Genomic DNA, 27,114 nt, shown 5'->3' on the forward strand with positions numbered 1-27,114 from the left:
TATTCCTGCATTTCATTTTCCACTAAGTAGATCTAGCCAGATAATCTTCCATTGCTATTTACTTATTTGCTTATATATTTATACGCTCACGAAATATATATTGCTTCAGCTCCAACTAAGTACAAGGAGGGTACTAAGTTCTAGGGATGAAATGGGAAGCTTGAATAGGCATAGCCTTTTGCATTATGGGACTTACCATCTACTAGAACAGAGACATGTTTTAAAAGTCACAGAAGTGAATGCATACATGCAATCTTTATTTAATACTATGAAAAATAAAGTGTGAAAGGGTAAGAAAAGATATGACATTGTGACTTGCCAGGAAGTGTCATTTGAGCCAGAACCTGAAGGATGAGTGAATTTTAACTTGATGAAGAAAGCCCAAAGCCAAAAGAATGTCATTAAGACTCAGAAGATCATCAAGACTGACCACAGAGAACAGGAGGGTAGATAGGTGTGGAATAACCAGAATGGTCATGGAGGGCAAACTGACAGCCTTGTATGCTATTTTGTGAGGTTTGCTCTTCATAAGAGCAAAGGAAAATTCTAACAGGGTTTTAAGCAGAGAGATGATGACATGATTGCACTTTAAAACCATCACTCTGGGTATAGAGTTCTGAAGTGGGAATTTGAGTGACACAACAGAGGCTGCTGGGAACAGATTGTCACAGTATCCCGGGGCAGTTACACCTGTAGTTTAAAAGGGAAGGCTGCAAACAGAAATGGAAAGAATGGTACACACCTGAGAGATATTTTGAGGTAAAATTGATAGGACTTGTTAAGTTACTAGATGTATAGGGTAGGGGAGAATGTCATTCCTGCCTGGATACGAAACTGGATAGATGGGCAAAGAATAGGTTGAGAATTTGGATATTGGGCTGATCACCTTTGAAGTGCTCTTTGGCATTTTTCTTGTTGATATGTATGATTTACTTGATTTTTATATTTCTTTAAGAGACAGTCTAGTAATTCCTTTGAGGTGAAGATGTCAGGAGGTTCTAGATCCATCGTGTAATTCTTCAGTGCTCTTGAGCAAGGCTATATGCCATAGAATGTCAAAAGCCCATGGGAAGGGAAGACTTCTGAGGCTAAATATCTACAGATTCATGGCAATAGCAGTGATGGTGGGACTCCTCAACTGATAACACCTGGCAGTTTGGGAGAAAAAGCGACAGGTAGAACCGAAGAAGGATCACAATAAGAGAATTATTTGGCCTAAATTATAAAAGCCTAGATCAAAATGAGACACCTTGGTCAAATGTACGTTTTGACCCAAACTGTCTTTAAAGTTATGCCTGTGGTACCACAAATTTCACAGTATTGCAAGCAACATTTTGAAAGTAAGAGTGTTTCTGTTAGTTATCCCATGACCCTGAGTGACGCGGTGTTTGAAAGCATCAAAGTAACCTTCAAAAGCATGGAAGTTAAAGAACACCCTACTAAAGAATGAATGGGTCAACCAGGCAATTAGAGAAGAAATTAAAAAATATATGGAAACAAATGAAAATGAAAATACAACAATCCAAACGCTTTGGGATGCAGCGAAGGCAGTCCTGAGAGGAAAATACATTGCAATCCAGGCCTATCTCAAGAAACAAGAAAAAGCCCAAATACAAAATCTAACAGCACACCTAAAGGAAATAGAAGCAAAACAGCAAAGACAGCCTAAATCCAGCAGAAGAAGAGAAATAATAAAGATCAGAGCAGAAACAAACAATATAGAATCTAAAAAAACTGTAGAGCAGATCAACGAAACCAAGAGTTGGTTTTTTGAACAAATAAACAAAATTGATAAACCTCTAGCCAGGCTTCTCAAAAAGAAAAGGGAGATGACCCAAATAGATAAAATCATGAATGAAAATGGAATTATTACAACCAATCCCTCAGAGATACAAGCAATTATCAGGGAATACTATGAACAATTATATGCCAACAAACTGGACAACCTGGAAGAAATGGACAAATTCCTAAACACCCACACTCTTCCAAAACTCAATCAGGAGGAAATAGAAAGCTTGAACAGACCCATAACCAGCGAAGAAATTGAATCAGTCATCAAAAATCTCCCAACAAATAAGAGTCCAGGACCAGATGGCTTCCCAGGGGAGTTCTACCAGACATTTAAAACAGAGATAATACCTATCCTTCTCAAGCTATTCCAAAAAATAGAAAGGGAAGGAAAACTTCCAGACTCATTTTATGAAGCCAGTATTACTTTGATTCCTAAACCAGAAGAGACCCAGTAAAAAAAGAGAACTACAGGCCAATATCCCTGATGAATATGGATGCAAAAATTCTCAATAAGATACTAGCAAATCGAATTCAACAGTATATAAAAAGAATTATTCACCATGATCAAGTGGGATTCATTCCTGGGATGCAGGGCTGGTTCAACATTCGCAAATCAATCAACGTGATACACCACATTAATAAAAGAAAAGATAAGAACCATATGATCCTGTCAATCAATGCAGAAAAGGCCTTTGACAAAATTCAGCAAACTTTCTTAATAAAAACCCTTGAGAAAGTCGGGATAGAAGGAACATACTTAAAAATCATAAAAGCCATTTATGAAAAGCCCACAGCTAGCATCATCCTCAATGGGGAAAAACTGAGAGCTTTTTCCCTAAGATCAGAAACACGACAGGGATGTCCACTCTCACTGCTGTTGTTTAACATAGTGTTGGAAGTTCTAGCATCAGCAATCAGACAACAAAAGGAAATCAAAGGCATCCAAATTGGCAAAGATGAAGTCAAGCTTTCACTTTTTGCAGATGACATGATATTATACATGGAAAATCCAATAGACTCCACCAGAAGTCCGCTAGAACTGATACATGAATTCAGCAAAGTTGCAGGATACAAAATCAATGTACAGAAATCAGTTGCATTCTTATACACTAATAATGAAGCAACAGAAAGAGAAATAAAGAAACTGATCCCATTCACAATTGCAACAAGAAGCATAAAATACCTAGGAATAAATCTAACCAAAGATGTAAAAGATCTGTATGCTGAAAACTATAGAAAGCTTATGCAGGTAATTGAAGAAGATATAAAGAAATGGAAAAACATTCCGTGCTCATGGATTGGAAGAATAAATATTGTCAAAATGTCAATACTACCCAAAGCTATCTACACATTCAATCCAATCCCAATCAAAATTGCACCAACATGCTTCTCGAAACTAGAACAAGCAATCCTAAAATTCATATGGAACCACAAAAGGCCCCGAATAGCCAAAGTAATTTTGAAGAAGAAGACCAAAGCAGGAGGCATCACAATCCCAGACTTTAGCCTCTACTACAAAGCTGTAATCATCAAGACAGCATGGTATTGGCACAAAAACAGACACATAGACCAATGGAATAGAATAGAAACCCCAGAACTAGACCCACAAACGTATGGCCAACTAATCTTTGACAAAGCAGGAAAGAACATCCAATGGAAAAAAGACAGTCTCTTTAACAAATGGTGCTGGGAGAACTGGACAGCAACATGCAGAAGATTGAAACTAGACCACTTTCTCACACCATTCACAAAAATAAACTCAAAATGGATAAAGGACCTGAATGTGAGACAGGAAACCATCAAAACCCTAGAGGAGAATGCAGGAAAAGACCTCTCTGACCTCAGCCGTAGCAATTTCTTGCTTGACACATCCCCAAAGGCAAGGGAATTAAAAGCAAAAATGAACTACTGGGACCTTATGAAGATAAAAAGCTTCTGCACAGCAAAGGAAACAACAAACAAAACTAAAAGGCAACCAACGGGATGGGAAAAGATATTTGCAAATGACATATCGGACAAAGGGCTAGTATCCAAAATCTATAAAGAGCTCACCAAACTCCACACCCGAAAAACAAATAACCCAGTGAAGAAATGGGCAGAAAACATGAATAGACACTTCTCTAAAGAAGACATCCGGATGGCCAACAGGCACATGAAAAGATGCTCAACGTCGCTCCTCATCAGGGAAATACAAATCAAAACCACACTCAGATATCACCTCACACCAGTCAGAGTGGCCAAAATGAACAAATCAGGAGACTATAGATTCTGGAGAGGATGTGGAGAAACGGGAACCCTCTTGCACCATTGGTGGGAATGCAAATTGGTGCAGCCACTCTGGAAAACAGTGTGGAGGCTTCTCAAACAATTAAAAATAGACCTACCCTATGACCCAGCAATAGCACTGCTAGGAATTTACCCAAGGGATACAGGAGTACTGATGCATAGGGGCACTTGTACCCCAATGCTTATAGCAGCACTCTCACCAATAGCCAAATAATGGAAAGAGCCTAAATGTCCATCAACTGATGAATGGATAAAAAAATTGTGGTTTATATACACAATGGAGTACTACGTGGCAATGAGAAAGAATGAAATATGGCCCTTTGTAGCAACATGGATGGAACTGGAGAGTGTTATGCTAAGTGAAATAAGGCATACAGAGAAAGACAGATACCTTATGGTTTCACTCTTATGTGGATCCTGAGAAACTTAACAGAAACCTATGGGGGAGGGGAAGGAAAAAAAAAAAAAAAAGAGGTTAGAGTGGAAGAGAGCCAAAGCATAAGAGACTCTTAAAAACTGAGAACAAACTGAGGGTTGTTGGGGGGTGGGAGGGAGGGGAGGGTGGGTGATGGGTATTGAGAAAGGCACCTTTTGGGCTGAGCATTGGGTGTTGTATGGAAACCAATTTGACAATGAACTTCATATATTGAAGAAAAAAAAAAGAAAGCATCAAAGTAGATACACATCCACTTTTGTAACATAGCCTTAGAAGCTATCAGCACTTTAATTATCTAATACCTTCAATTAATGCATAAAGACTTTTAGAAACCTCATTGCTATGACCAAGTTAAATAAATCAACGATATAATGGGAGAATGCGATTTTTATTCCATTGGAAATGAATTTTTTTTCATTTTTTAAAATTTAAATTCGAGTTCGTTAACTGACAGTATAGTGTTGGTTTCAGGAGTAGAATTTAATGATTCATCACTTACATATAACACCCAGTGCTCATCCCAGCAAGTGCCTTACTTAATGCTCATCACCCATTTAACCCATCCCCCCAACTCCCTACATCAACCCTCAATTTGTTCTCTATTATTAAGTCTCTTAGGGCCTACCTCCCTCACTGTTTTTATCTTATCTTATTTTTAATTTTCCTTCCTTTCCCCTATGTTCGTATGTTCACCTCATTTTTTCTTAAATTGCACATATGAGTGAAATCATATGGTATTTGTCTTTCTCTGACTGACATTTCTTAGCATAGTATACTCTGGTTCCATTCACATTGTTGCAATTCATTCTTTTTGATGGATAATATTCCATTTTATATATATACATATATATATATATATATAATTATATATATAATTATGTATTTAATGATACATATATACATCTTTAAAATTTTTTTCTTTAATGTTTATTTATATTTGAGAGAGAGAGAAGGAGGGGCAGACAGAGATGGAGACAGAACCTGAAGCAGGCTCCAGGTTCTGAGCTGTCAGCACAGAGCCTGACACGGGGCTTGAACTCACAAGGTGAGATCATGACTTGAGCCGAGGTCGGACGCCCAACTGAGCCACCCAGGCACCCCTTCTTTATCCCATTCACCAGTTGATGGACACTTGGCTCTTTCCATAATTTGGCTATTGTTGAAAATGCTGCTATAAGCATTGGGATGCATGTGCCCCTTTGAATCAGCATTTTTGTATCCTTTGGATAAATACATAGTAGTACAATTTCTGGGTCATAGGGTGCTTCTATTTTTAGTTTTTTGAGGAAACTCCATACTGTTCTCCAGAGTAGCTGTACCAGTTTGCACTCCCAGCAACAATGCAAAAGTGTTGCCCTTCTTCGCATCCTTGCCAACATCTGTTGTTTCCTGAGTTGTTAATATTAGCCATTCTGACAGGTATAAGGTGGTATCTCATCATAGTTTTGATTTCTATTTCCCTGATGATGAGTGATGTTGAGCATCTTTTCATGAGTCTGTTAGCCATTTGGATGTTTTCTTTGGAAAAGTGTCTATTCATGTCTTTTGCCTATTTCTTAACTGGATTATTTGCTTTTTTTGAGTGTTGAGTTTGATAAGTTTTTTATAGATTTTGGATACTAACCCTTTATCCAATATGTAATTTGCAAATATCTTCTCCTATTCTGTTGGTTGCTTTTTAATTTTGTTGATTGTTCCCTTCTCTGTGCAGAAGCTTTTTATCTTCATGAGGTCCCAATAGTTCACATTGGAAATGCATTTTGTTCTAAGAGTCCAAAATGTACAAATACTTCTTCTTGTCCTCCTTTTTCAATGCAAAAATTGACTACTCTTAAGGTAAAAAAAAAAGTACCACATATGAGTAAAAAAATCATGTAATTAAAATAAAAAGTAAATTTTCAGTAAATTTTCCATGGGAAACTTTAATGAAAAGGTTGCTAATTATAATTTGAATAGGAATTTAAACTGTAGAATGGTATGTTCAGAAATAAAAAATAGCTGACACAACAGAAAACACCAAAATCTCAGCGGCTTCATAAAACAAGGCTTAATTTTTCCTCCTGCAAAGTCCATTACAGGCCAGGCAACCCTCTTCAATATAAATCCTGTCACATATAGTATGTGGTCTCCAAGGTCCCACAGCATTGAGAAATAGGGGAAGAGGTAGCTCACCAATTCTTAAATACATTGGCTTAGAAGAGATTTGTGTCATTGTGCTTCCTTTTCATTATCCAGAATTAGTTAAATAAACCTAGCATAATTGAAAGGAGAAATGTAGGGATTTCATAGATATTTGGTGAATACTAGTTATCTAATCTTTGACATGGTAATTTTCCCAGGTGCATGCAGGTGTTTACAGATTTCTATCTGGAGTAGTTTTTATTTTACATTCATTCCACTTACAGCAGCACTTTATATAGTACAGACAAATACTTATGGGTCTCCACCCCCAATCGCTATATCTGAAGTAACAGCTTGGCCAAGGTACCATCATTTTTCAACAGCATCCATAATGGTGACCATAGGAACCTGGAATTGACACGTTTACCACAATATCTGACAGAAAATTGCCAAGAAGTTAGCGAGCACCTGATTGACTCAGGCAGTACAGTATGTGACACTTGATCTCAGGGTTGTGAGTTCAAGTCCTACGTTAAGTGTAGAGATTAAGTAATCTCTTTAAGTAAAATCTTTTTTTAAAAAAAGAAGTTTAGATAATGATGAAATGCTTCCCAAAATATTTGTTCTATGAACAGACATCTCTTTTCTTTCTAAAGAAAATGTAATTTGTTCTGTGATATCAATTCTATGCATTCCACTTCCAACAATAGTCAAGTAAGCTTTTGCTAGACTCATCCTCCTCAGACAACTACACATGCTGGAATAATTATAAAAACAACTATGGAAGTTCTTTGGAAGGCAAAGAAGAAGAGGAGAAAGACAGAGAGGGGAATGAAGGAGAAAGCAGCAGCAAATTTTGGAGGGAAATCATCACTTGGGGAGAAGGGAAGAGCACTGAGTAAATTTTCCCTACTTTTCAGGGCCTTCACAATCTGTGACAGGTAGGATGGTTAAAAATGTAGTAGGAAATCCACTATATTTCTTGGTTGAAGAACCAGAAGACCAGATTTGGGGCAACAAGAACCACTGAAAAATGAGAGGCAAAATCACCAAAAGAAAACAGGCAGAGAAAGGAGTCTCAAATTCTGTATATAACCTATGCCTAAGTCCCTGCTGACATCTTCATTATGTGTGTGTCCATCTCCAATCACTGTGTCTGAGACTAGAAGAAGGGAACTGAGGTGTGTGCTCCTTCCCAGGAACGGGTCTTCCATCTGATACAAACCAAATTAATTGCTTAAACAAACAAACAAAAAACTGCATTCTTTTGGAGGGATATTAATAGAATCCAAAACCTTCGCAGAATAACATTTACAAGTTCAAGTTAATCAACATACCAAAAAGTAGGAGAACACAACTGATTCTCAAGGAAAAAAGACAATCAACTGACACAGATTCCAGATGATCCAAATGTTAGAATGAGGAGACAGGGAGTTAAAGGAAGATATTAAAACCATGTCCAAGGATGTAAAAGAAGTTATGTTTGCAAAGAGCTAAAAACTAAAAAATAGAAAACCTAAAGACATGAATCACATTTCTAGAATTGCAAAATACAATACCAAAAGTAAAAGTGTTCAAATAATGAATTTAATAGCAGAATGGAGATGACAGAGGAAAGATTCTGTAAACCTGAAAATCTATCAATTATGCAAATTATGCAACCTGATAGAGAAAAATATTTTAAAAATAAACAGGCTCTCAGTAATTGGTGGGACAATATCAAAATGTCTAACATAGGTGCAATTGGAGTCTCCAAAGGAAAGGGGATGAAAGAACAAGGCAAAAGATACTTTTGAAGAAACGACAGCCAAAAATTCCCCCAATTTGGTGAAAGACATGAATTTACATATTTGAAAAGTTCAGTAAATGCCAAAGAATAATATGCCTAATTAAGTGATAAACTTTTGAAAAGCAATGATAAAGAGAACATCTTGAAAAACAGCAGAGAAAAAGCACATGTTAAATGTAGAGACAGTTATTCAAATGGCTGTAGCATTCTCATGAAAACAATAGAGACCAAAAGAGAATGGATCAGCATCTTTAAAGTGATGAAAGAAGTTTTCAACCTAGAATTATACACCCTTGTGAAATAGCCTTCAAAAATGAAGAAAGAAAATCTTTCAGATAAAAGAATACTTTTTTTTTTGCTCCCGCACATAAGGGCTCTATGTAATAAAACTGAGTTATTGAAAAATGGATACATGTTATGCCAAGCAAACTAAGATTAAGGAGGTCAGAATGTGTATATTAAAATAAAATAAAGTGAAAAAATATCAAGGCAAAGATTATTATCAGAGATAAAGGGAAATAATTCATAATAGTACAAGAGTTAATTTACAAGAAAGGCAATTGTAAATGGGTTTATAGTAATAACAGAAATTAAAAGTTCATGTAGCTAATGAAAAAAAGTTCATGAAACTAATAAATAAAAAGAAAGTTCATGAAGCTAAAAGTGATAGAAATTAAAGAGAAAAATAGATAAATCTGTATTAATGATTATAGATTTTAGTAGTCCTCTCAAAAATTGGTGGAATAATTATGCAAAAAAGTAGGTAAAGATATGCAAGATTTGAACACTCTCAACAAGATTGACCTTATTGATATTCATAGAACTCTAAACTCAGCAGAATGCTCATTGTTGGCAAGTGCTTATGGTATTTTCACTATGATAGACCACAATGTTGGGCTAAGGAAGTCTCCATAGACTAAAAAAGGATGAAAATCATCCAGAATATGTTCACTGGCCACAGTGGAATAAAATTAGAAATCAATAACAATAAAATCTCTAGAAAACTTCAAATACTTATAAATTAACCTTTTATATAATTCATAGATAAGAACTCAGATATTAACATTTTTTAAGCTAAATGAAAATTAAAAATACAACATATCAAAAAATTGGTGTTGTTAAAGTAGTTCTCAGAGAGAAAGCTACAGCTTTAAATTATTAGAAAAAAAAGACTATGGTGTATTAATGACTGATTTAAATAGAAGAAAATAATAAAATGTAGAAACTAACAAAATGGAAAATAAACAATAAAGGAAATTAACAAAGCCCAAAAATGATTCTCTGAAAAAAATCAATTTAATCAACTTTAACTAGATGGATTAAGAAAAAAAGAAACACAAGTTACCAGTATCAGAAAAGAAAGTGGAGTTATCACTACAAATTCTATACACATTAAAAGGGGTTTAAAAGATGCCTGGGTGGCTCAGTCAGTTAAGCGTCCAACTCACTTTTGGCTCAGGGCATGATCTTACAGTTTGTGCGTTTGACCCCACCTGAGGGCCTGTACTGACAGTATCGAGCCTGCTTGAGATTCTCTCTCTCTCTCTCTCTCTCTCTCTCTCTCTCTCTCTCTCTCTCCATCTCTTTTTGCCCCTCCCCTGCTCACACTGTCTCTCTATCTCAAAGAAATAAACTTAAATAAATAAATAAATAAATAAATAAATAAAAATAAAAGGGTTTAAGGAAATATCATGAACTGGGGCACCTGGGTGGCTCAGTCAGGTGAGCATCCAGCTCTTGATTTCAGGTCAGGTCATGAATCGTACATAATCTCACTACCAGAACTTGATAAAGAAAATAATTATTGGTGTATTGACTCTCATGAAAATAGGTACAGAAATTCTTCACAGAATATGAGGAAATTAAATCCAGTATTTATATAACATAAAAATTATCATTAATATCTGTGACCTTTGCAGTTTTACTTATTCCACAGATATTTGCTGAAAACAGGAATTGAAAGAAGCTCGCTCTACACAGGAGCACCTGGAGTTCACTCAATTACCGGTTTGAAATCTAACGAGTATCATTTCCTCCTTGTCCTAACTGACTCGTTTAGATATAAAAAACAAGACCAGCAGTTTTTAGGTGTATGTTATGATCTGACAGCTTTCATTTTCTTCTTCTGCCCCAACCCACAAGCACATTGGTTGTAACTGGGGCTTCATTTTGAGGGTAGGCTTCCTTCTTTAGGAAGAGGATAACTAATCTTGCAGCATGGATCACCACTAGGCTTTTTTAGAGGCAAATTCGAAGTTCCGTTATACTCAGGGATTTGAAAATTGAGCCCCTTTCTCATAAAAAACTATTTTGCACCATCTGATTGTATTTTCTGGATAGACTGATCAGACACATCCCACTCCTACTTTGTCTACTGACTGGCAAATACCTTGCCATACAAGATGAATCAGTAACTTTTGTGTTCTATGATATATGTAAATGGAGCTAAAAACAAGGTGATACATAACTCCAAAATACTTCCTTTTCATTAATATTTTTTTTTCATTTTAAAGCCAGGCTAAGGTAAACAAAGACAGATGATCATAATCATAATGGACAGCAAAGTTAATTTTTCCATCTTGAAACTTACTGGTAAAGTATTCCAAGGGTGATGATGTGATTGTAACAGTCCATCCCATGGTGCTCTATAATTTTTTTAAATAAAAACCATAGCTGAACGACATAATTTATATTAAACTTTCTTTTTTGCTTCTCACTGCTTTTTATTTTGCCTTGTTGTATCATAAATGTGCACATTTTCCTTGTTTGTTCCTAGGAAGTCAGTTTTCATCAAAGTAGGAAACTGCAGGGAAAAATCCCGACTTTTAATAACTTGCTTTCCAGTTATTCAAAAATCATCCATGGTTAATGGATGATTAATTGACAAAATTAATAAAATATGGTCTAAAAAAATTCTGACTTGACACAGGGACCTTAACTAAATTAAATGATGGTCCAGTAACCAAAAAGAGATACAAGTGATCCAGTAAAAGGGTTTAGAAGTCTGAGACTTGAACTTTCCAGATGTTGCTACCAATCTTAAATATGTTTCACCTTTGTGTTATGACATTGTTCTCAGTACAGTAGGTATAATAGTTGGTACAGGACATAAAAACATTTCCTGTTTATTTTGCCTCCATGCCCAATTAAACCAGGGAAAATTACATTTCCTTCAGTCTATATCTACGATTCAACCCCAGGACTCCTGCTTTCAATCTGTCATCTCCATTTTTATCTCACCAGGCTTCTCCCTTCCATCAACAGATCCCATCTCTGGTCACATACATATTTTCTTCCTGCTCCACTGAAAATTTCTCTACCTTTACCTTTCTTAGATTCCTGAATGTTGGAGGTAGATTCATGGGCAATTAGTAAGCATAAGGCGGACCCACGATGGTGACATTTTAGCTAAGAGACGTCAGTTTTATACTGTGGTATCTGGTCCTGTGTATCAACACTTTCAGGAATGCGATTCAGCACATGGGAGCTTACCTTTATTAAATGGAAGAGGGAAATGAAAGGAGCTTTCCCTATAATGAAAGGGTGACATCTGAGGGTGTGTTTAGCAGGGGTATCTACTGCAAAACATTGTTAATGGCTAGGCATTCCTGTTCATAAAGATAAGATTTGCAGTGCTCTTTCTGAAATCAGTTCTCTTTGTGTTGTGTGTGGTCATTAGTCACACTTGAGAGGGCAAGAGCTCTCTTTATATAGGTGTGGCAATAGAGACCTTCCACTCTCCGATCTGAGCTGTCAGTTTTATTAAAATACTGATTTCACTCAACACATTTAAGATTGAATTTTTAAGGAGAAAGAGAAATACAAAATGGAACAGAGTGAAGACCATGTTTAAACAAAATGATGGTAGTACAAACACAAAGCACAATAAATTCCTTCAAGTATGAGCTCTGGAAATAACCTTTAAGAGAGTTACAGGTTATGTTCCCTTTAAATGCAGTTTAAAACTGAGGAAGAATTTTCTATCACAACTGAACTTCTAAAAATCTATTCAGTCTAAGCACTCTCCATCCCTAGAGAGTAAGTAGAAAAACATGAGCAACAAATTTGAACTGAGAAGTCATTGGGTGCATACCATAGCGTTAAGCATTCGACAAGGATAATCCATCAGCAAAACTACCTTCCCTTCTCCCAGGGAACTTAGATCCATTCCACTATGAACAAGGCTGAACTGATGTGCATACTTAAAAAGTTTTAGTCCTTGTGTCTTATTCAGAAAAGGCAACAGAATCCATAATACTCCTCCCATTTATTCTAGCATTTACATCTGGATGGATGGAAGACAATAGGACCACTGCCATATTTTACGACTTTGGGACTACTTATTATAACACAAACTTTTTATCATGACTCACCTCTGTTCCTTCCCCTCCAAGTAAGCCTGTTGGAGTGTTCCCAAGCTCCTTGATGTCAGGAGCAGTTTGTCCTAACTGTCCTTGCCTCACCTCTCTAGGCAAGAATTGCACTTGACCTTCTCACCCCTACAGTGCAACCATACAAAATATTTTATATCCTTGTGTTCCTTGCAGTTTCCTGCCACTTGGAGTCTATTCATGCTGCTGCTTCTCCTCTCACTTATTCTCTCCAACTGGTACAGTCATAATGCAACACTGAGCACAGCTGAGGTATTTCCTCTCACTTCCTCCGAGAGCACTCCTTTGTGCTGGTCAATGTACTCAATATATATGCTCATTATTGCATTAGTAATACATATTTTTATATTTGTATTTGCATTTGTTTTAAATCCTGTTTTCTTTGTTAGAATGTTAGCACATCATATGCCAGGTATATGTTAGCTGTTAACAAATTGTTCATGAATTCAAAGTAAGCATCTTAGAGCTGGGGGAAGATGGAGGTGGAGAAGAATCATTAATAGTTGTCAACAAAAAAAGCATGTTAAAAGCTTAACGTGTGTGTTTAAAAGTGTGCATTGAATACCTTGGATGCATATGCAAAGAGCTTAGAATTTTAATTAGGGAAGCAACATAATCAGTTTTCTATTTTTCAAAGGCAATCACATTTCCCTTCCTAATTATCTCCCAGACACTCTACCAGTTGCTAGGGATAAAGGGGTGACTAAGACATGATGTGCTCTACTAAAGCATGGTGATGATAGCACAGGAGTAGTTACAGACCTCTAAGCAATTAATTAAAATATAATAAGATATGGAATGAATAAGTCACAAGAATAAAAAGTACAGCATAATGGGGGCGCCTGGGTGGCTCAGTCGGTTGAGCGTCTGACTTCAGCTCAGGTCATGATTTCACAGCTCGTGAGTTCAAGCCCCGCGTCTGGGCTCTGTATTGACAGCCTGGAGCCTGCTTCAGATTCTGTGTCTCCCTCTCTCTCTGCCCCTAACCCACTAGCATTCTGTCTCTGTCTCTCTCAAAAATAAATAAATAAACATTAAAAAAAATTTTTTAAAAATTAAAAAAAAAGACTATATCCCCTATGTACAGCATAGGGGATATAGTCATGGTACTCTGTGTTAACAATAATGTATGGTGACAGATGGTGCTATACTTGTGCTGAGCATAGCATAATGTATAAACTTTTGAATCATTATGTCATATACTTAAAACTAATGTAACACTGTGTGTCAACTATACTTTGATTAAAAAAGAGAAATATAAAATATAAATGCCTTAGACAAAGTGTGCTTCACCTAGCTTATTCTGTATAACAAGCTACCCCAAAATTTAGTGGTTCAGATAATAACCATTTATTAGCTCGTGATTCTGTAGATTGCCTGGTTGGTTCTAGCTTACCTCCCCAGGAGTGTCCCATGTGTTAGTTAAGAGGGTAGCTGACCATTACTCGATATTTTAATAGAATCTCACTCAGAGGTCTAGTGGTTGGTGGAGGCACTTGGTTGGAGTGACAAGGGTCTACGCCAAATGTTACTCATCAAATAGGTTGGCCACACTTCCTTATGTAGACGAAGCAGAGATCCAAGATCAGGAAAAGGACAGGCCCCAGTGAATAAGCACTCTTAAGCCTCTACTTAGATCAAGTTTTCTGATGTCACATCCACTAAAAGAAGTCACATGACAAGCCCAAGGCAGTGTGGGAAGAACTACTAAGAAGAACTAAGAGTGGAATAGGAATTTTAGCCGTCATTTTGCAAACAGTCTCTTCTCTATAACTCTTAGCTCTGCCCTCTTGGCTTTTGCCTTCTCCTTCTGATATATCCTCCTTTTCTGTAAAAAGTAGATGGCCCAAGTTGGCAGTTGAGTAACTTTCTAAGTCTGCCTCCAATAGAAATTTGAGAGTCCAGAGACTTCTTCTTCATTTGAAGTGACTCAGTTTCTTTTAGTCTAAGTTAGCAGTCCTTTTGCTGATACAACTTCCTTCAAACATTTGTGTGCTTTTTGTGCATCTTTTAACAAAAGTCATTCCCACAATTATTTTCAAGACAGGCCTTTCTCTACTTCAGGCTTCTTATGAGGCAATGTTATTAGAGTCTCTTTAGAGTCTTATTTAGAGTTATTTGAAGTCCTTTATCTACCTGACAAGTTCCACTAGACATCACCTTAGATTTTTCTTAAAGTCCTAACAAGGTTCTTACAGATGTATTCTTGATCTGATCTTGATGAAGAGACCATGTTTTACTGGGAGTGTCCTGACTTTTTAAAACACTCTTAGGTTTTCATTTGCATTGGGACTGTTACTGGCTGGAGAGACAGCAAATGAAAACCAATTAATCCAGCACACCCTACCTCCTCTACATTCTACGTAAGTTCTTCTTGCAAGCTGATCCGTTCTTTCTTTAGAGCTCATCTTTCTTTCCCTGTCACTTTCATAGACAACTAAAAGAAGCCAATGGAATTTTAAACTCTCTCTGAAAATGATCCTGCCAAGGTTCCCATGTTTTATTTTCTAAATTACCCTAGGCAAGAGTTTTATGAGTTGTTTCATAAGATTACGTAACACATGTCACAATCTTTCCATCTTCCACTAGCAGTTGGCTTGCCAATCTTCCAGACTTCGCAAAGTATCTTACGGCTTCTGCCCCCGAATGGTTTCCAGTGTCACTGTCACGTGTTTGTTGTTGGCGGTGGTGGTTATGGAAACACCCCAAGTCTAGGTATCACTTTCTTTATCAGTTAGCTTTTGTTGCAAAAAACAAAAAATTACCCCAAACATAGTCACTCAAAACAAAAGCCATTTCTTTAGCTCACTATTTTGTAGACGACGCTAGTGGTTCTTTGATCTGGGGTGGCAATCTATGACACACTGAAAATAAACTGATCTCTCCTGAGTCCTCTCAGGCATTGCATTCAGTTGGAAAGGCAGCTGGTGGGTGTATTACCAAGGATGGCCTTTCACACTGACACTTAGCATAGTTTTCCACACATAGCAGAGTTCCAAGAGTAGGAAGAGGGTGAACCCCGATGTACAAGCACTTTCAGCATAATGTTTCCTTCAAGTCACCTAATGTTCTATGGGTCACTAAGTCACATGGGCAAGTTCAGGGTCAGTGTGGAAAGGCACTAGCAAAAGGTATAGACATAGGATAAGAAATTACGGTAGCTATTTTTGTAAAAATCTACCATAAACTGTAAGAAGACTGCAAATAGAAAATAGGATAAGAATAGAAAAGAAAGGAAAAATTGACTAGCTACTAGAGTAAGACCAAATCCAAGCCACATAAGGTTTTACAGCACAAATTCTCAGCAAAATAGAGAGCTAGTACAATAACCTGGAGTCAGCATAGTTTTAAAAACATTCATTTTAACTAGCCACAAACCACAACTCATATGCATAATGTGAGATGGAGACACATCGTTCAGAGCAGCTCCCTATCCAGCCTATCTTCAGTCTCACACATTCCAAACCCTGTCATTGATGCATCCTGGATACAGCAGTGTTCATTCCCATGGGTGCCTTTCTGAGGTATTTTATTGGTCAGCCATTCTTAAATTCCTAAACACTTCTGATTCCCTGGTTCACTTCCACTCTTAGAAGTCTGTAAGTGCAGGATTTCTCCTTTATCTTCAGTGAGGTTCTTCTGAAGAGACTGGCTCCCTGGTACTATTGAGTCTTTGATTATCTTTCAAGATTTAGCCTTGATGTCAAAGGTGCCTCAGTCTGGTTTAAGGAGAATCCCTCCATGCCTCCATGGAAATTTCAACTGGGACATTTATAAACATCAACTTACACCCTACTACCTTTACCTATATTCAGCCAACAAGAATTGATTTTGAAGATGCTCACACAAGTATGTCTTCACACATTACCCACCGTATGTGAGGTAGAGAATTGTACTCAGTAACAAGTTTGGTGATAAGGTTTGGAAGGAATGGGATAGGAAAGCACCAGAAAGCAGTCTTGCTGAGAGGAGAAATTGACTTGTAAATTAAATAATTGCTAAAATTCAAAAACATTTTTTTAAATGTTTATTTTCGAGAGAGGGAAAGAGCGTAAGAGGGGGAGGGGCAGGGAGAGAGGGAGACACAGAATCCGAAGCAGGCTCCAGGCTCTGAGCTGTCCGCACAGAGCCCGATGTGGGACTCAAACTCTCGAACTGTGAGATCATGACCTGAGCCGAAGTCGGATGCTCAACTGACTGAGCCACCCACGCGCCCCAATAATTGTTAAATATTTAAATGCAAGAGCCTAACATGCCTAAGAAATGTATTTGTTTTCAAAATTCTAAGGGAAACAGCAGCTTTTCGGTATGTCAGTGTTATCATGTCTTAATTTTATTGAATGAAGCATGAAAATAAATCAAAATGGGATTATTTTATTAATATAAGCTGAAGAGAAAAAAATCAAGGCAAGACCCAGAAGGAATGTGGAATAAACTACTAAAACAAGGGTGAAAAAATAAAGAAAATAAAAAGGAGAGATGTTCACTATCATCCAGCATCTTTTATAGACCTTGGCATATAATAGGGGACAGTAATGACTTCTTAATTATTACATTTATAATTTAGGGATCATTTCACTCCCATGGTGTATGTTGTCAACCAACGTAGATTCTGAAGCCCTCCACCTTGTATAGCTCTCAGTTCACATGGCAAAAAATAAATTAGGAAACCAGTACTATGCCATGATTACCCTCTGCTCCATCCAGAGAAATAAAACCCACTCTGGCCATTGCCCTTTTGTAGTGACTTCAGCCTAGTAGTGACTTCAGTGTCAGTGCTACATTATGTCTCAGGTAGGAAATTAAGTGGCTTCTCCATTTACTAAACTCCATAAACTGAAGAGTTCAGGACATTAGAAAAAATAGGGTAAAAACAGCATTTGGTATCTTTTGTATGCGTATTTGTGGGGAGGGGTGTTGCAGAATATTGGAATGTAATAATTATTTTTAGTTTGGGTCAACTACCATGTCTCTGACAATGTTTCGGATTCTGGCTGTGCAAAGATGAGTAATCCATCTTCAAATAGTTTATGTTCCAAGAGGGGGAGACATGCTCCTAAACCGATAACTGTATCGAAACTACATAGTTTCTACAATAAAGAATGAACTGAGTGGTGTAAGAGCATTGAGGAGGAAATGATCCACTCTGCCTACATTGAGGAGTTGGGGGAAGTTTCATGTATGCGATAAGATCTGAGATGGTTCTTAAAATTAGAATGTTTTCTTTAGTTATGGTCAGCAAGGAAACAATTACATTCAAAAATAAATGATATTGGCAAAATAAACTTAAAAGCCCGAGGTGAAAGAGGAGATTGTAGAGAATATGGCTAGAGTCAATATAAATCTTAAGGCTCAGTTGGCCTAATTTTTTTATTACCTTTATTACTTTGCTCTTTTCTATTAAGTTTTTTTTTAATGTTTATTTTTGAGACAGAGAGAGACAGAGCATGAACGGGGGAGGGTCAGAGAGAGAGGGAGACACAGAATCTGAAGCAGGCTCCAGGCTCCGAGCTGTCAGCACAGAGCCCGATGCGGGGCTCGAACTCACGGACCGTGAGATCATGATCTGAGCCGAAGTTGGACACTTAACCGACTGAGCCACCCAGGCGCCCCTCTATTAAGTTTTTTATTCAATGCCATTGTTAACATACAATGTCATATTATTTGGGGTATACAATATAGTGATTCAGCAATTCTATACATTACTCAGTGCTCATCGTGTTAAGTGTACTCCTTTATCCCCATCCCCTATTATTTCACTCATCTCCCCTCCCGACCTCCCTTGTGGTAACTATCAGTTTGTTTTCCATAGTTAAGATCTGCTTATTTATTTGTCTCTTTCTCTCTTTTGTTTTCCTTTGCTTGTTTGTTTTGTTTCTTAAATTCCACATGAACGAAATCACATTGTATTTGTCCGCTTCTGACTGACTTTTTCACTTAACATTATACTCTCTAGCTCCATCCATGTCATTTCAAATGGCAAGATTTCATTCTTTTTATGGCTGAATAATATTCCACTGTGTGTGTGTGTGTGTGTGTGTGTGTATACATCACATCTTCTTTATCCAGTTATCTATCGATGGACACAGGCTGCTTCCATAATTTGGCTATTATAAATAATGCTGCAATAAACATAGGAGTGTGTGTATAACTTGAAATTAGTGTTTTTGTATTTTTTGGGTAAGTTCCCAGGAGTATAATTACTGGATCATAGGGTAACTCTATTTTTAACTTTTTGAGGAAACTCTACACTCTTTTCCACAGTGGCTGTACCAGTTAGCATTCCCACCAATAGTGCACAGGGAAACAAAAGTTAACGTTATCAGGAAACCCAGGATGATAATTTGTGTGGCTCTGTCCTGCTGTCTCCCTGAAAAATTTAATTATTGGTAAATTATCATTATTTCTAACTGCAAGACATTTTTATAATAACATACACGGTATTTTCTTCTAATTGAGAAGATTCTGTTTGTTCAAATTTAACTACTAAAAATGCATTTGGACATTTTTTATTGAGGTACAGCAGAGCTAAGGAAAAATAAGTATCTGCACTAAAATTAACTACGTCCAAAAAATAAGCAAGCACAGAAAATAAATATAAAATTATGCTCTTTGAAATTTGCATTTTGCATATTAAAACATCCAGAGTTCACAGTCCTCATTGAAGATGGCATATTACTTAGCTTGCTATCAAATGGATTCAAATGTAAATCTGAGTTTAAAGTCTAAGAATGGTGTTGCAATAAACATAGCTAATGATGAGCTGTTTTTTGTTTTTTCTTTTCAGTTTAGAACTGAAAGCATTAGAGGTACACTGTGAGGTCTTAAATTCAGAATCTCCAATATGAAGTTTGATTCTTTTTTTTTTTATTACTTGAGAGAGAAAGAGGGAGAGCATGCATGCATGGGTGCAAGCAGAGGAGGGACAGAGAGGGACAGAGAGAGAGAGAATCTTAAGCAGGCTCCACACTCATTATGGAGCCTGAAGCAGGGCTCAATCCCCCAACCCTGGGATCATGACCTGAGCCAAAATCAAAGATTGGATGCTCAAATGACTGAGCCACCCAGGCGCCCCTGACATATAATTCTTAATATAGAATCACAAGTGTGAATTAAAGCTTAAAAATAAATGCATGAATAATAAGTGCTTCTGGAGTCGCTTTTATAACACCTTGGATGTAGAGGCTTCAAAAAGGATCAATATGACAGTGATAAGTTCTAGGCAACATGGCAGAGATGAGCGGACAATGATAACTGCTGGTGTGTTTTTGCACAGAAATATGTATAATTTTTAATCAACTTTTTCACCCAGAAAACACGTTTGATTACTTACTTTAGTTTCCTTAAGATTTATTTTTCTATTGCTTTAAAAACAAAAATTGTTGGGGCGCCTGGGTGGCTCAGTCGGTTAGGCGTCTGACTTCAGCTCAGATCACGATCTCATGGTCCGTGAGTTCGAGCCCTGCGAGTTCGAGCCCCGCAAGTTCGAGCCCCGCGTCGGGCTCTGGGCTGATGGCTCAGAGCCCGGAGCGTGCTTCCCATTCTGTGTCTCCCTCTCTCTCTGCCCCTCCCCCGTTCATGCTCTGTCTCTCTCTGTCTCGAAAATAAATAAACGTTAAAAAAAAAATTGTTCAAAATAATTGACATTTCTAGAATCTGACATAAGTTAAATTGCTTTTAAATTTAAAGGTACCAAAGGAGAGAAAAATAAAAATTCATTTAATGCACAAATGTAAGGTTTGTAGGTGTTGTCTGTACCTGGCACAATAAATATACCCCCCAGAGCCCGACAACAGAATCATTAATTCAACAAATATTTGTTTTGTAAGTGCAGAAAACATAAAGATGAATGCCGTGGTCTCAAGCCTTCTAAAAGTTCGTGTTGTAGTTGGGAAATTAAACTTGGAAAATAAATTATAATAAGAAGTGATCAATATTATAATAGAGGCAATCACAGTACATAAATGGAACATAAGAGGAAGGAGCATCTGAGCACATTAGAATCATCTGGGGAGTTTGGAACAAATGCCAAGATCAGACCCACCCTAGACAATTAAATCACATTGTTTTTTGGAATAGGCATTTTTAAAATACCTTAAAAAGGATATTTGATGATCCGTACATACAGCCAGAGCTGAGAACCTCTTAAAGAGATCACCTGATATTGAGCAGAGCAGCAGCAACATTAGACATTTCAGTAAGTGGTAGCAGCACATGCAAAACTCTAGAAGCCTAAAAAGAAAAAAAAAAGCGGGGGGTGTAGGAGGGGGGATATTTAGGAACCCTAAGCAGTTAAGGTCTACTACAGAGTAGATTTGGGATGGGAAAGTGACAGGAAATAAAGTGCACATCTGAACAATTGTTTTGTGGAGCATGGACTGGAGGAAGGCAAAATTGCAGGACACCCATCAAGAGTCTATGGTAGAAGGCCACATGGGAAAAGAAAAGTTCGGAAATAGGCCAATGGAAATAAAAACGGACATAAAAGGAGAACAGCAGGAGATAGCAAGAGATTTTTACAAGGGGCAGTGTGGCTTTGTGGAATGAGCAGTCTTCTACTTCTCCACTTGTAAACCGAAGAGCTATTGAAAAGATTGAGTGTGATATGGAGCTAACATAACTATTATAGTGCCTACTAAGGAAAAAGAACCCAGGAAGTAGTCACTCTTTTCATGCGCAGGTAGATTAGGCAGATCTTATATGGGAGGGGTGGGTAGTGGCAGGAAAGGCCCTGGGAAACTTAGGAGGACACCATGATTCTGAGTGAAGGAGCAGATTCATGGCATTGTGGGGATGTCAAGCACCAAGATAAGAATGCAATCAGGTGCACAGGTTTGGGAAGGGGGAGATGATGGGTGAGTATCATCTGGTGAAAAGTTCTGGAAGGAGGGATAGAAGTTTACAAGTTGTTTGAAATAAACTTGAATCTTTGATACCAATGGAGCATCCACAATGAGATATCTGGGAAGCTGAATATCTGAAACTAAGAGCATGGAATGTTTATTATATGAAGACCTAACATGGGTACCAGAGCTTTGAATTTGTTTTTATCATCATCATTATCAGTACTGGTGATATTTACTGGTAAGTCAGGAACTAATTGAGCCATCCACATACATTATCTAATTTAGTCATCCAACAACCCCATAGTGTCGAATTTTGGAGATGAAGCAATAAAGCTTGGGGATGTTAGGAAATTTCTCAAGTACTCATACTATTTACAATAATAATTCCATATATCAGCATCTCATATAAGAGTTAAATTAAGAATAAAATGCATATTGCCCTTTAATTGAAGTCAATATATGGAGAATTTAGATCTCACCCACTGACCCTGGACAGTCCAGGAGGTCTGGCATCTGATTATCTTTGTTCTAGAAGGATTTCTAAGGTTAGACTCTGAATGCATGAACCAATTTGTAAACCCAGCAGGTCTCAGACGTAGCTGTATAAAACCATTTAAGAATTAGACAGTTCTTTCCAAATTGCCTATCTCTCCTGCTGCTTACCAAATTATGTAATTCCTTATCCTTTGTGAAAATGCTTTATGTTGAGGGGAGTTTCTTATCTTTGGAAATTTTGATATAAGAATTATATTTCTTTACTAAAAATGCCAAAAAGTTTTTATGGAACAAAAATCTATAAAAGCATCTAGTTAACTCACGTTAGGTAATATTTGCATTGTTACCTCATAGTATTATAAATAAGAGCAGAAGACTCTCAAGTAAATCTATATCAAGGAGGGAGAAGGATCAATAAAAAACAAACAAAAATAAAAATAAGAAAGGAAAAATAAAAAAGAGAGTTGAAGCCATGGAGGAAACCCATAGGAAAATGGGAGAAAGAGGGACATTTGTGAGGATGTTAAAGAGTAGGAAAACAGGGGTGGTAGGGAGAAGTGGGAAAGGAGAGGAGACAGCATAGATGATGATAAATAGAAAGATAGATAGATGGATGGATGGATGGATGGATGGATGGATGGATGTATACATACATACATATATACATACATACATAGATGGATGATAGTTTTATTTATACACACATATAGTATATGTTATAAGCCTGTTTTTAAAGCCCAAACATGTTTCATTCATTCATGATCAAAATTCTATGTGAACCAAAGGTCATAAGTTTCAGTTAACAGTCAATGAGAAAAATTTACTGAGATATTATGATAATAATGTTATTTGTACTAGTGCTTAGAAGATAAAGTGTTAGATTAAACATTATACTTATGTAGAGAGTTAAGAAATTAAGACTGGGGAGTGTTTACATACCAATTACCATGGCACTTAAATTAAAGCTATACTTATTTGTATACTTATTTGCTAGTTTATCATAAAGCTGAGTTTCTAAGTCTGTTTACTGGAGAAATACAAAGAATTTCCCATAAAATTGAATACTATGATCAAAAGGTTTCCATAAAATGATGACTTGTGGTGCTGAAATTTATAAATTTTGTTTAGAAAGCATATGTGTTAGCATTTCTTTTTTGTAGAAAACTGTTTTAGTTCCATTTTTTTAAACCGTGTTTATCATAGGAAATTTATTTTTCTCACCAATCTTGTGCCACTGATTCTCACCCTTCAGATCTAGCTCTAATATATCCAATAAGTAAAAACATAAAGAGACCTCCTTATCACTGGAAGATTGAAGGATTTACTAAGGAGAAGAAAATTTTCTTTATGGCACTGGTCTATCACTTTTTTTCTTTTCAAAGAGCTCACATGTTACGAAGCAGAGCTTGGTTTATGGTCAAACAGCTGGGTTTCGATTCCAGATCTGCCGCATAGTGTGAAACTTTGACCAAGTTAATTATTTCTCAGAGTTTCAATTTCTGAAAGAAAGACAAAACAAGTCATATTCGAGGAGTGACTGGCACATGAGATAAACCATGAATGAAATGACTGAGTGAAGGAACAGACCTACTGTTATGCTCTCAATTCAAAGGTGCTTAATAAATGTTATTTATATTCTTCCGTGGTAAGTCCACGTTTATCACTTGTTTCAAATTCGACTCAAACGACCCTTTCCAGGAATCTCTTAGATTCGGAGCTTTGTTGTCTCCTTTTGATACTTACATTTCTCTTGTAACATAGTGCTTTACTGTTGTTAACTTTCCTCTTGTTTTCAAGCTATTTTAAGTGTCTCTGCTTTGCCTTTTAAGCCAGATTCCTTCTTTAAAGACAAATGTAAAGACTACCGAAATGCTGCCTGTCTGGACACACAGCAGGCAAGCAGAAACAAAATGTATGCTACCTAGCCTTAGGGATCACACACAACTTTTCCATCATCTCCCGTCTTGCAGAGACCAGATGTGACATAACTGTCTTCACTGACACTGAATAAACAGTTCCGAATAATGATGCAAATGTTTCTCTGCTGTGATATAGACTAAGAGAAAACTTTAATGTTTATTTCACCCACAACATAAGGGCATTATAATTTGAGAAAATTTGAAAACATTGCTTGTATCAAATCAAAAAGAATAAGAGAAAACCCCCAAATCAGACCTGCTGGTACACTGAAATGGACCAAGCCAATAGTCCATGAGAACAATTATCAATTATTTTATATTTAATATGTGCTCAACATGACACTGAGTGCTTTCAAACATTACATCACTGAATGTTCCTCATCACAACCCGAAGAACTGGATGACTATTATTCTCATTTTACAGATGAGGAAAATAAGATTAAGTACATTTTCAAATTCAACCCACAAGTGGCAAAGTTGGGAAACAGTGGTGTTTCTAACTCCAAACCTACTTTGTTTTTCCCATTATTCTTTGCTTCCTTTCAAAGTTTACAAGAATTTATTTACTTAGAGGAAAATGGAATGTTTATAGGCAGTGGCTACACAGAGAGTACCCTAAAATGAATAGGGGAGGGATAGCAAACTTTCAGATTCATCTCTAAAAACAAAGGCCTCCAGGTTAAAGCTAACAGAAGCTCGAGGTAAAAATTAAATCAATGTTTGCTAGACCCTGAACATCTGATGGCTATGGCTGTTCTGTTTCTACTCAGTTGTCCTCAACTCCGGGAGAACTGGTGACTTTGACTTTCATGAGTTTGGTTTAATAGCAGAATTGAAAAAAATTCGCATATGCAAACACTGTCACCCTGATGCTCTAAATGGAGCTGCTGCCTACCAATTTGTTGGGTTCATCAAGGAGCCCTGTGTAAGGCTTTATAGTGTATGATGTATATAGTATCACATTGAGAAGAGTACGGCAGAACAGATTTGTCTGGTGTATCATAAATCTGTCGTCCCTAAACATTCCAATGGACACAGTATGCTTCACCCAAATTTCTTTCAGGTCAAACCAATTTCCATGTGGAGGCTATGCTTCCTACAATCATTCAGACCACAAACCTAGTTTACAACAATTGCATTTCAGTGTCATGGAGACACAGCTGGCTTAAGACCCAAGGATGGATATTTCATTGTTTGAGATTCATTCTGTTCATTCTTTACTGAAAGGGGAGTTGTGGGGAGCTGATTCTTCTTATGCCCCACCTTGTAATGTTGGGACAGCCAAGAGAATATTGTTTCAAGCCAATAACTAGATCAATAAAAATCTTATCCTTTACTTTCAAATATCAAGCCCAAAAGCCCTACTGCAGAATAAGGTTGAGAATATTAGGCCATGACAATTCAGCTTCCTTTGATGTCAAAGGTCCACTTCCTTGATCTGGCGGGTTAGGTGCCTGTCTCCTTCCTTCTCATTGCTCCACAAGTCATGCCTCAGTTCAGGACAATAACCTTTACCACAAGAACAAAATTCTTCAGGAAAGTCTATATGTGTAGGATCCCAATTCCTTAAGAAGTTGTTCTTTAATGGAACATGAGTTAAACACAAATCTCAAGCTGTGACTTCACAAAGAGTTCGGAAGTTTCCAATTTTATTTTCTGATTGAAAAATAGGGCCTCTGAATTTCTCCAAAGGTTGAAATGCCCACCTTGAGAATTGTCTGCAATTGTCTTTTCTCTGGGTAGTATTGCGTGTAACTTCATTTTTCATGGTGTTTTCATCTTCATTCCTCTGCTTCACTGGATCCAAACACTTCATGACTTTAGTCACTTTGCTAAAATTTGTAGAGTCAGGTTTAGGGTGACAGTTATGGAAAGAGGGACGATCAAAGAATATGTAAAAATTTGCTACCGTAAATGATGCCTGTTTCACTTCACTAGGTTTGCCATAATAAAGTAATGCAGACCAGTTGGCTTGAACAAGAGAAACTCATTTCCTCACCATTTTGGAGACTAAATATCCAAGATCAGGGTGTTAGCAGGGCTGGTTTCTTTTGAAACTTCTCTCCATGGCTTGTAGGCATGTGTCTTCTCCCTGTCTTCCCCTGGTCATTCTTATGTGTCTGTCTGTGCCCTAATCTCCCCCTAAAAAGGACACCAGTCATTGAATTAAGTCACACCCCAGTGCCCTCATTTAACCTTAATTACCTCTTTAGAGACCCTGTCTGCAAAGACACTCACCATCTGAGGTAGTGAGAGTTAGGATTTTGACAGAGGAATTTTGGGGAAGGGAGTGGGGGAGACAAAGTTCAGTCTATAACTGTCCTATTTCATTTTTTCTCCCCCCCCATAGGTGCCTGGATTATACTCTTCTGCCTTCTGAAAACTTCACTTCTGACATAACTCCTCTCATCCATAGAAAACCCACTGGTGAGTATGATCCAGGTCCCAGTCCTCAGCCTCCCTCATTTACCATCTTTTCATACGTATCTTTACTGTTTTCAATGTCCCCTTACATTTAATTTGAGCCAGAGGTGCTAAAAAAAAAATCACCATTTGAGTCTCTCTCCTTTCTCGCCTTCCAATATCATGAACAATGGAATGAAGAAGCAATAAGCAAGAAAGGCAAGAAAACAAGAGATCCATTTTTACCCTTGAACAACCTACAGTTAAGATTGGGATTGGAAGCCAAATGCAACCTAAGTATCACGTTCATGTTCATGCTCACTATGTAACGTTTTGTAGATGAAATAGAAATGAAATCGCAGTGTTTTAAAAAATGAAATGAGCTTCTCCTTTACTGTCAACTTTTTAAAACCACCAATCTATTTCCATGTAAAAATATGACTAAATCAAAATAAATTGCTAGCATTCATTTTCCCCAATTAGTGACTTCATTTGTAAAGAAAACATTTTATTTCAGTAATTAGTAAAGTAAGTGATTAGGATTTAATTGAATTTTGAGGCTGCTTCCAATTCCTAAAGTTTAGATCACTTAAATATCTATAATTTAGCATTTGGCATTTAAATGATCTGGGCAATA

At 37.1% G+C, this 27,114-nt stretch overlaps 1 protein-coding gene across 2 annotated transcripts in view; it reads left to right on the forward strand.

Annotated features, from left to right (window-relative positions):
- LOC102966936 overlaps positions 1-26,765 on the forward strand; it is a 79,477-nt gene extending 52,712 nt beyond the window's left edge. For both annotated transcript variants that reach the window (XM_042983723.1, XM_042983726.1), the window contains 2 exons: positions 26,425-26,501; positions 26,679-26,765. The gene's annotated coding sequence lies outside the window, so the exon portion shown is untranslated. The remainder of the gene's footprint in view (positions 1-26,424; positions 26,502-26,678) is intronic.
- The last annotated feature ends 349 nt before the right edge of the window (positions 26,766-27,114 follow it).

The sequence above is a fragment of the Panthera tigris genome, chromosome B1 (genome assembly GCF_018350195.1).
Source record: "Panthera tigris isolate Pti1 chromosome B1, P.tigris_Pti1_mat1.1, whole genome shotgun sequence".
Classification (NCBI taxonomy): Eukaryota; Metazoa; Chordata; class Mammalia; order Carnivora; family Felidae; genus Panthera; species Panthera tigris.